At 45.4% G+C, this 10,818-nt stretch overlaps 1 pseudogene; it reads right to left on the reverse strand.

The window, feature by feature from the left end:
• Nucleotides 1–9,502: 9,502 nt before the first annotated feature.
• Nucleotides 9,503–9,993, reverse strand: LOC101611149 (annotated as a pseudogene).
• Between the last annotated feature and the right edge of the window lie 825 nt (nt 9,994–10,818).

The raw sequence follows: 10,818 nt of genomic DNA on the forward strand, positions 1-10,818 counted from the left end.
TTACAGCCAGGCCCCACTTTCTGTCCCCTGTCCACTTCCTGACTATAGATGTAATGTGGTCCACCATCTCACGCTCCGGCCGCCACGTCTTCCTCTCCATGATGAGTCCATTATCCCTTCTTCACATGTAAGCAAAAGCAGACCCTTCCACCCTGAAGTTGCTTCTTGTTAGGTATTTGACTCAAGCAATGAGAAAAGAAACTAGCACAAGAAAGGGATGAGTAAGAGCCAGGCCTGGTGGCTCAGGTCTTTAATCCCAGAATTTCGGGAGGCAGAAGCCTAAGGACCCTGGTTCAAGGCTCAATTCCCCAGGACCCATGTTAGCCAGATGCACAAGAGGGCACACACGTCTGGAGTTTGTTTGCAGTGGCTGGAGGCCCTGGCATTCACTCTCTCTATCTGCCTCTTTTTCTCTCTGTCACTCTCAAATAAATAAAAATAAACAAAATTTTTTTTAAAAAATGGACTGGTGGGATTTCTCAGTGGTTAAAGGTACTTACTTGCAAAGCCTGACGGCCCTGATTCAGTTCCCCAATACCCATATAAATCCAGATGCACAAAGTGGCACATGCATCTGGAGTTTGTTTTCAGTGGCTGGAGGCCCTAGAATATCATACTCACTCACTCTCTCTCTCTTTCTCTTTCTCTCTCCCTCTCCCTCCCTCCCCCCCCCCCGTGTGTGTGTGTGTGTGTGTGTGTGTGTGTGTGTGTGTGTGTGTTTGCTTCATTCTGTCTGTCTCTTGGTCTGTTGCTCTCTCAAATAAAATGTTTAAGAATAGACTGGTGAGAGTTCTCAATGGTTAAAGGCACTTGCTTCTAAACCCAGCCTGGTCTACATAGTGAGACCTCTCAAAAAAAAAAAAAAAAATTGGCCAGATGTGGTGGTATACACCTAAAATCCAGCACTTGGGAGGATGAAGTAGGAGTTTGAGGTCAGCCTGAGACTAACTCCAGGTCAGCCTGAAGTGAGACCCTACCTCAAATATATATATATATATATATATATATATATATATATATATATATATGTATGTATGTATGTATGTATGTATGTATGTATGTATGTAGAGAGAGAGGGGGGGGACAGGAATGTAAGTATATGAGTCTCTTTCTTTCTGTGTGTGTGTGTGTGTAAATGTGGGTCTGGAGATATATAGATAGATGTGTATTAGTCTGTGATTGTTTGAATATAAAATGTCCCACATAGACTCTAGTGTTTGAATACTTAATCCCCATTTGGTAGCACTGTTTGGGAAGGTTATGGAAATTTTAGGAGATGGAACCTTGCTAGAGGAAGTGTGTCAATGGGGGCAGGCCTTGGGGTGTTATTGCTGATCTCTGCTTGCTCTAGCTACTTCCTGCTGATGTGAAGATATGACATGAGACATCTGCTCCTGCCATGATTTTTGTTATGATGAAGCTCCCCTAGACACTGTAAACTGAAAATAAACCCTTTTATTCCTTAAGTTGCTTCTGGTCTGGTATTTTGTTCCAGCAATGAGAAAGTAAATGATAAAGTGTATATATTTCTGAGTAGGTATGAGACTGTGTGGTAAGGAAGTGACAACATCCTACAGAAGTTGATGGCCATCAAGTAAGGTAAGAAACACTCCTAGGGGATATGAAAGAGAGCAGAGTTATGAAGGAGAAAGTGGGGGAGGGGAAGGGAATGGAGAGGAGGGAGGGAAATACAATGGTTTGTTGTTTGTAAGTACAGAAGTTGTCAATAAAACATATATAAACCAGGCGTAGTGGTGCACGCCTTTAATCCCAGTACTCGGGAGGCAGAGGTAGGAGGGTTGCTGTGAGTTCAAGGCCACCCTGAGACGACAAAGTGAATTCCAGATCAGCCTGGACTAGTGTGAGACCCTACCTCAAAAAAACAAAACAAAAAAACATATATAAATAAATAAAATAAAAATAAATAAAAAAAGAAACACTCCTAGTGAAACTGCAGAATCCATTCTGGATTCTGGAATATTTTGATAATATTTAAGAGTAATATGGTCAACCCATCATTACTCATTCTAAGATATTTATTTCAAGTCATTTAGGTACAGGTGGCTCAGCAGTATAAACAGCAAACATTATAAGAACTGGTCAGATGTGATTTTGCCTTTACCAAGCTGAAAGTTTAAAGGTGGAATGAAGGAGAAGAAATGGTACTTTACCATTAATTGAATTAGAAGGGAAAATACAAGCTGTTCTAGTCTAAACTGATGGTATACTCCAAGATAAGCCTGCAGACAAACCTAGTGAAAGAAAACAGAAGAATCTGGGCATGGTGGTACAAGTCTCTAATCCCAATACTCAGGAGGCAGAGGTTGGAGAATCACTGAGTTCAAGGCCAGCCTGAGACCAGCCTGAGCTAAAGCAAGAAGAAAAAGAAAGAAAGAAGGAAAGAAAGGGAGAGAGAGAGAGAGAGAAGAGTACAGTGGGAACAGGGGTGAGGGGCAAAGGAGAGGGGTTTTCTTTAATTTTCAACCTATGAAATCATAAAGCCAGGCTTTCACTGTGACAACTGTCCCAGCATGCCCACAGATTCTCCACACTCCCAAGCCTTTTCTCCTGTCTATTACTCTGTCCCTACCTGAATCTCCCATGTGCACGGGAAGGCCATCTGCTCAAGCCATTTCCCTCTGGACACTTTTGCTGGCTCCAGACAAAAATTCCGACACTCCCCTCTCCACTCCCCTCTACGCTGTGTGCCTTGCGCCTGGAACATCACAGGTCCTTGTTACATATTTATTGGATGTGGAGAAAATAACTCTAACCACATGTTATTGAACAACCTTTTTTTCACATATACTGGTCACCTTCATGCTCTCCGTTCCCTGGGAGCAGAGTGTGCCTTGTACATTTGCCATCAAGTGGTTGACTTCTGGAACTTTTAAAAGTGTGTTTTGAATGATTATATAAAGGTCAGAAATCAAGAAGACCTAGGAGTTGAGGTCCGATAATACAGGGCCTGACTGTGTCATTTGAAGGAGGTTGGGCTTCATTTCATGGGCAGAGGAAGCCACAAAGGGTATTTGAGCAAGACTGATGGTATACAGAACTACACCTTATGAAGATAGCTCTATCAACACAGTGTTTGAGAGGTGTGACAATTAATTTCTATTGTCAGTTTATTAGATCAGAATTGCCTCTAGGGCAGTCTGTGAGTGCATTTCCTGGAAGCATTAACTGAGGGAGGAAGACCTCCCCCAGAGCCGATGACCTTTCAGATGGTGGCATTGTCTTTTGCCTATCTGTCCCTGCTATTTGCTAGTGAGTACATCTACCCTGTCTCCACCATCCTTCGTGGACATCAGAATTCATCTTCTTCAGCCTTCCAACATGGAATCAAGACCAGTGGCTCTCCAGAGTCCTTTAGACCCTTAGCACCAGATTGGTATTACTGAGTCATCCAGCCTCAAGGGCTGAACAGCTACCAAGTTCAGACTCTGCTTAGCTTCAGCAGCCTGCTGACTGCCAGTGTTGTAATGCCTAGCCCATATCCCATAAACTAATTACTAGACCCCTTTTGTTGTACTTTTTTGTGGTTGGGACACAATACCCAAGCAGCTGATGGGAGGAGAGGATTTATTGGGCTTACAGTCTTGAGGGGAAGCATCATGATGGCAGGTAAAACCATGGCATGAGCAGAGGCTGGACATCACTCCCTGCCAGGTGGAAGACAGCAGTGAGAGTGAGCTGAGCTCTGGCAAGGGGAAGCTGGCTATAACACCCTAAGCTTGCCTGCAGGAGCACACCTCCTCCAGCAAGGCTCCACCTCCCAAATTGCCACCATCTTGGAACAAAGCATTTAAAACACATGAGTTTATAAGGGGCATCTGATGTAAACCCCCACACCTTTATAATACATATTCATTCTTTTGGTTTTGTTCCTGAGAACCATGACTAATACAGTCAGCTTATGCGGAGAGCTGCTGGTGGTCAGGAGGCCTGGAATGTCACCCAGAGCAGTGGTCAGAAGAAAACCGAGAAGCCAGACAGAAACTGCAAGGAAAGAAATGGAGATATCCACATCAGAGAACTGACTTCAAGCAAGAGAATCTCTGTGGGCAGCAGTTCACATAAACTCTCCATTATGTTTCCTGAGAAATCTCCAGAGGTGTGTGCGTTTTCCAGCTGTGTCCAGAGACTAGCTAAACACCCTGGAGAATTTCTCCCGTTTGTATTTAGCAAAAGGCCGAAAGAACTATGCCGTAGTTCCTTGTTAGTTAATGCCGATTAGTTTCAAACTAAATGTTTAATCACACTGTAGCCCCGTGAATCATCCAAGTTGCTTCAAAAGCTCCTATGTCTGGCTCTCCTCTGATAACTAGAGTCATATTTTATCTTTATAGCTCCATCTCCTGGAAGCTTTAATTATCAACCCTGTAGACATGCTATGGCCTCATTTGTTCAATAAAAGTAAACAAAATCCAAAGAAAATGAAGCATGCAAAGAATGTGTGCCTTATTACAAATTTTATACCAGAAGTCAGGAAGGAAGTGAAGATTGTCCTCGAGGCATGTGAATCCTTATCTGCCCTCTTCTGTCTTAAAAGATGGGTACAGTGGTGCACGCTTTTAATCCCAGCACTGGGGGGGCAGAGGTAGGAGGATTGCTGTGAGTTCGAGGACACCCTGAGACTACATAGTGAATTCCAGGTCAACCTGGGCTAGAGTGAGACCTTACCTCAAAAAAAAAAAAATAATCCCAAATCCAAAGTAAACATTCATAATGTGGGTGGATTCGCATTAGCATAACTAACATTAGCGTAATTTTCATTAGCACAATTTATCTCTTGGTTTTGAAATTTCATGAATAATTTTATGAGTAACAATTCATGCAGTCTTAAACATTTCTAAGAGTCTATTACAGGCCAAGCAGTGTGTTTTATATCTGTACATATATAAAAAGTTAATCTTTTATGGTGTGTGTATGATATAGAATGTGTTGTGTATGTGTTCTCTCTCCCCTCCTCAGTGTGTGTGTGTGTGTGTGTGTGTGTATGTGTGTGTGTGTGTGTGTAGATGCATGTGCATAGGCCAAAGGCGGACATTAGGTGTCTTCCTCCATCACTTTTCCACTTTATTTCATTGAGACAGTTTCTCACTGAACCTAGAATTTGCTGTTTTCCAGTTAAACTGACAGACTAGCCAGCTCCAGGGATATTCCTGTTTTTCCCCACTCAGGCTGGGGTTTCAGGTATGCATGGCTACACCTGATTTATTTTTTGTTTGTTTGTTTGTTTTGTTTTTAATTTTATTTTATTTATTTGAGAGATAGAAAGAGAGAATGGGTGCACCAGGGCTTCCAGCTGCTGTAAACAAATTCCAGACACATGCGCCACCTTGTGCATCTGGTTTACTTGGGTCCTGGGGAATTGAACCTGGGTCGTTTGGCTTTGCAGACAAGCACCTTAACTGCTACACCATCTCTCCAGCCCATGACTTTTTTGTATTAAAGTGAGTCCCCAGGATTGAACTCAGGTCTTCACACTTGTACAGCAAGTCTTATCCCCTCTAGTCCCTAAAAAGTGTGGATTTTATGAAAATATTTATACATGTATCGACTATAGTTTGATGATAATCATCTCTCATTCCTTCTCTTGACATCCCTTTACCCCTTCTACTGAACCCTTTCTTTCCATCTAATCCCCTTCTACTTTGATGTCTCTGGTTTTTGGGGGGTTGGGTGTGACCCACTGAGTTGAATTAGGGTTGACAGCATAGAGAATGACTTACCAGAGCAATGGGTCCTCCGGCTGCACCACTGCAGAAATTGTTGAAAAATTACTCTTTAGAAATTCCTGTAGATGTTTTCACTACTCTGTTTATTTGACAATTGAAGAAACATGATCAGAGTGGCTTAGTGACTTGCTTGAGACTACAGAGCTTACCAATTTAAAAAAAAAAAAAAGCACTAGGTCTGGAGAGATGGCTTTGTGATTAAAACACTTGCCTGCAAAGCCAAAGAACCTAGGTTCAATTCCCCAGGACCCATGTAAGCCAGCTCCACAAGGTGGGTCATGTGTCTAGAGTTCATTTGCAGTGGTTGAAGACCCTGGAGCACCCATTCTCCCCACTACCCCCCACCTCTTTCTGTCTCTCAAATAAATAAATAAAAATATTAAATAAATAAATAAGAATTCAAAGCTCCCTTCCTCCATCATGTTTGATACTCTTCTCACTGCTGGGATCAAATACCTGACGTGAAAGAGAAAGGATTTATTGGACTTTGGCTCACAACCTGAGGAGATAACAGTCCGTCATTAATTTGACTCACAACCTGAGGAGATCTGGTCTGTTGTGGTGAGGAAGGCATGGCTGCCTGCTCACATCTTGGAGGAACAGCAAACAGAGAAAGGGGAATGACACTCATATTCAACCTGGCACCTCAAGCCATGGGATGGTACCCACATTCATGGTGTGTCTTCTTCCCTCAGTTAATCCTCTCCGTGAAAGCTCTGACAAACACCCAAGGTGTGCTTCACTAATGCCCTGCATGTCCCTTAATTCAATCAAGTTGTCAATCAAGGTCAACTATCACAACCAAGCTGCCTCTCTCCAAGAGTGAACCAAATCTAATCAGCTTCAACATAACTTCACCACTCAACACAAAGGCCGACAGTCCTCCTTAAAATAAACAAACATGGGATGGAGGGATGGCTTCATGGTTAACACACTTGACAGTGAAGCCTAGGGACCCAGGTTTGACTCCCCAGAACCCATGTAAGCCAGATGCACATGGTGGTACATGTGTCTGGAAGTCATTTGCAGTGGCTAAAGGCCCTGGTGTGCACTCTCTCTCTCTCTCTAAATAAAGAAATGAAAATAAAATAAAATTTAAAAAGGCAAATATGGAGCGGAGCTGGAGAAGTAGCTCAGCAATAAAGGTTCTTACATGCAAAGTCAAAGGACCTAGGTTCAATTCTCTAGTACCCACATAAAGCCAGATGCACATGGTGGAATATGCATCTGGAGTTCTTTTGCAGTGTCCAGAGGCCCTGGCACACCCATTCTCTCTGTCTCTGTTTGTCTGTCTCTCTCTCTCTAATAAATAAAATAGTTTTTTAAATAGGCAAACATGGACCGGAGAGATGGCTTAGGGCTTAAGGCTTAAGTCACTTGCTTATGAAGCCTAAGGACCCAGGTTCGATTCCCCAGGTCCCATGTAAGCCAGATGCACAAGGTGGCACATGCATCTGAAATGCATTTGTGGTGGCTGGAGGCCCTAACACCACCATTTTCTCCCTCCCTCCCTCCCTCCCTCCCTCCCTCTCTCCCTCCCTCCCTCTCTCTCTCTCTCTCTCTCTCTCTCTTTATCTCAAATAAAAATAAATCTAAAAAAATTTTTAAATAGGCAAATATTAATGCAGTCTTCTGTGCTGCCCTCTGTACAAACAGAGAATAAGCCCAGCATGGTGGCACACGCCTTTAATCTCAGCACTTGGGAGGCAGAGGTAGGAGGATCACCATGAGTTTGAGGCCCCCATGAGATTACATAGTGAATTCCAGTTCAACCTGAGCTAGAATGAAATCCTACTTTGAAAGACCAAAAGGAAAAAAAAAAAAAAAGCAGAGAATATGCCTCGGTGGGTTTACCACTTGTAACGAGCAAAAGCAATGGATTCTCACCTCTAATTGGACTAGAGGCCCACTCCATGGGAGGGAATACATCCCTAATACTGAAAACTTAAAACAAGGGTAGTCATGATCCCTAGTGGTGTAACGTCTGCTGCTGTCTGGCTAAATGTATATACTATGCTTATCAAACTGCCCGTAAGCACTTCTTTTAAAGCTCATACTCTTATATTAATGCTACTCTCACTTTTGGTAGAGAATCTTCTCTTTTCAGATGGCAGTGATCTTGGGATGACTCAGAAGGCATCATGGTGCTGGAAAGACGTGACCAGAGTGCTCAGCACTGCAATGTCTCTATCACATTGCTGCTTGTGTTTCCTCCCCATGAGGACTGGTGTCTAGAAAAACCCAGGGGAGACCCAACTGGACACTTGGATGGCACATTGGCCTCTCCTTCTCAGCCTAGGAGGGTTTGAAGATGTTCATTTACTAGTAAGTCTAAAAAATTAATAACCATAGATACTATGGTATTGTGAACGTTGTTTTCTTAATCCTTTTATTTATGTATTTGGTTTTGTGTCTGTGTGTGCGTACCGGGGCACATATGCCACGGTGTGCATAGAACCCTGTCTGAGTCCGTCCTTGACTTTCCACCTCATTTTCAGGCAGGGTTTCTCCCTCCGGATTCTCACTGTGTTTGTGTTTTGCTGGGCTGCCCATGAGATTCTGGGAAATTACCCTGTCTCCACCACCCAGCTCACCATCAGTGTGCCAGGACTACAGAAGCCTGCCATGGCTTCCAACTTTCAACGTGAGGTCTGAGGAATTGAACTAAAGCACTCCTGATTAATAGTGAGCCATTGCTCGGGACCTTTTGGGGAGGGGTGGAGTTAGTCGTGCTGACCATGGCTATGTCTACGTACGTTTGCGGTGTGTCTGGCATATTCACAAGCATGTGCCCTTGCAACACCCATGAGCTCACCTGCAGTGGCCACAGCAGCATGTTGGGCATCCGCTCTATCACTCGTTGGCCTGTTTTTGTTTTTGTTTTCTTTTTCAGAAGCTGTATGGTTTTATTTGCAGATTGCACGCTCTACCTTCCAGGTTTGTGTGTGACCTTGGGGAAAGGGATAACTGCGTTCTCTTCCTCCTTCAGGCTCTAATTTGTGGAGCCTCCCCCTCCCTTTGCTGGGCCTTGACTCTCACTTCCTGCCCCGCTGCTGGCCCAGCCAGTTTGGGCAGTGCCAAGGGAGCCCAGACACCCAGTTCTTCCCAGGGAGCAGCCCTGCCCTCCTTGGCCTTCAGGGTTGAGGGCAGCCCAGGTGACAGCCTGCTCCACAGCCTCCGACCTCTTCTTCCTTGTCTTCCTCTTTTCCAACCCAGCCCTCTGATCTGCCTTCATTCCCACCACCTCAAGCCTCAACTTCCGTGCCCTCCCTTAATTTAATCTCTCACTGGCCTCTTAACTCCATCCCAATCCTCTCCAAATCAAGTCGGCCAGCCACTCAAGATGCCCCGCTGTTTTCCCCTGACTCCCGACCCCTGTGCAAGGACAGGTGAGGACCCGCTGAAGGGGTTCACACTACCAACCTGACTTGTGGGCCCATTACGAGAAAACTTGGGAATGGCATCCCAAGCTGCTCCGAAATGGTTGACACTATTGGGACCATCCCATGAAAATCAAAAACTGCTGGTTTTTTTCCTGTGAGCCTTGACCAAAGAAATCCAAATCAGCCTGCCTTCTGCCAGGCCCTAGCTCGATCTGGCTTATCAGAGTGGGCAGTTAGAGGCTCATGTCCCCAGTGGTCAGTAGGAAACTGAGTCCCAGGGCTGCCCAGGCCCTGCCGGTAGTACCCTCAAAGGCCCATGCCCCAGGTTCCAGAAGTCTCTGGCCTCCTGTGTTCCACTTGCACGATCACAGCTGCTCAAACAAAACAGAAAAACTTCTTCCAGCGACAGCGGGAGAGGGCGCGCACTCCTTTGGCATTAAGTTTCTTCTCCAGCCGGGTTTTGTGCCCAAGGGCACCGAGAATAGCCGTGTCAAATAATCCCTTCAAATTCTGCCTCAAGGCGGAGCACGCAAGGTACCAGCAGCAGGCCCGGATCTTCTCGGCCAGACCCTGGGCTGGGGGTTGGGGCACGGGGCCCTCCCTGGCCCCCTTGCCCAGCTGAATCAGTACACTGACATCGTCCCGCAGGTCGGCCTGGGTGCCCACCAGCACCACGGGTGCTTGGGGGTTGTGGGTGCAGATCTCGGGTGATGCTTTGGAAGGAGCCCGGCTGCACCACGCACGAAGCGGAAGCATGCCAGGAAGACGTCGGTATCCGGGTAGCAGAGCAAGCGAAGCTGGTCACAGTCCTCCTGGGGTTGGAAGGTGGCAGGATTATTCCCTGCCACATGGACCAAGCCATCCATTTCCCACTTGGGGCTGGAGTCTTGCCCAAGACTCAGGCTAAGAGTCCAAGGCCTGTTCCACTGTGTCCCAGCGCATTTTTTAATATTTTATTTTTATTGATTTATTTGACAGAGAGAGGGGCTATCGAGAAGGAGAATGGGCATGCCAGAGCCTCTAGACACAGCTAATGAATTCCAGATGTATGTACCACTTTGTGCTTCTGGCTTTATGAGGGAACTGGAGAATTGAACCTGGGTCCTTTAGCTTTGCAGGCAAGCACCTTTAACCACTAAGCCATCTCTCCAGCTCTCTGCCTGTTCTTGATTAAGCCAGAGGCTCTTACTGATCCCAGAGCTTGCTCTAACAACTCCCGGGTCTCTGTCGCCTGCAGAATTACACATAGCTATGACCAATTGCCTATGGGTGCTGGGTGATTTCAAGCCCCCTTGGGCCCCATACTGTCCAGAAAGCATACCTAACTGCTAAGCCACCTCTCCAGCTCCCCCCTTTTTGTTATCCCTTAAATAACTAGAACAAGAAGTTTCAAGTGCTGGCATTTTGCCACTGGCTCCTGAAGCTTTCAAAGAATACATTCAGAGCAACAAAGGAGATGGGTTTTGGTATGTTGGAACACCTTAGACCTCAGAAGGCAAAAGCAATCTTTCTCTCTCCCTCTCTCTCTCTCTCTCTCTCTCTCTCACACACACACACACACACACACACACACACACCCTTCTTCCACTATCCTTTCCTTTCTTCTGTTCCTTTTTCCTCTCCATGCAAGACATGAGGAATAAGAAATAAAATCTTGGGGGTGGAAAGGTGGCTTAGCGGTTAAGGCGCTT

The sequence above is a fragment of the Jaculus jaculus genome, chromosome 17, assembly GCF_020740685.1.
Source record: "Jaculus jaculus isolate mJacJac1 chromosome 17, mJacJac1.mat.Y.cur, whole genome shotgun sequence".
Taxonomy (NCBI): Eukaryota; Metazoa; Chordata; class Mammalia; order Rodentia; family Dipodidae; genus Jaculus; species Jaculus jaculus.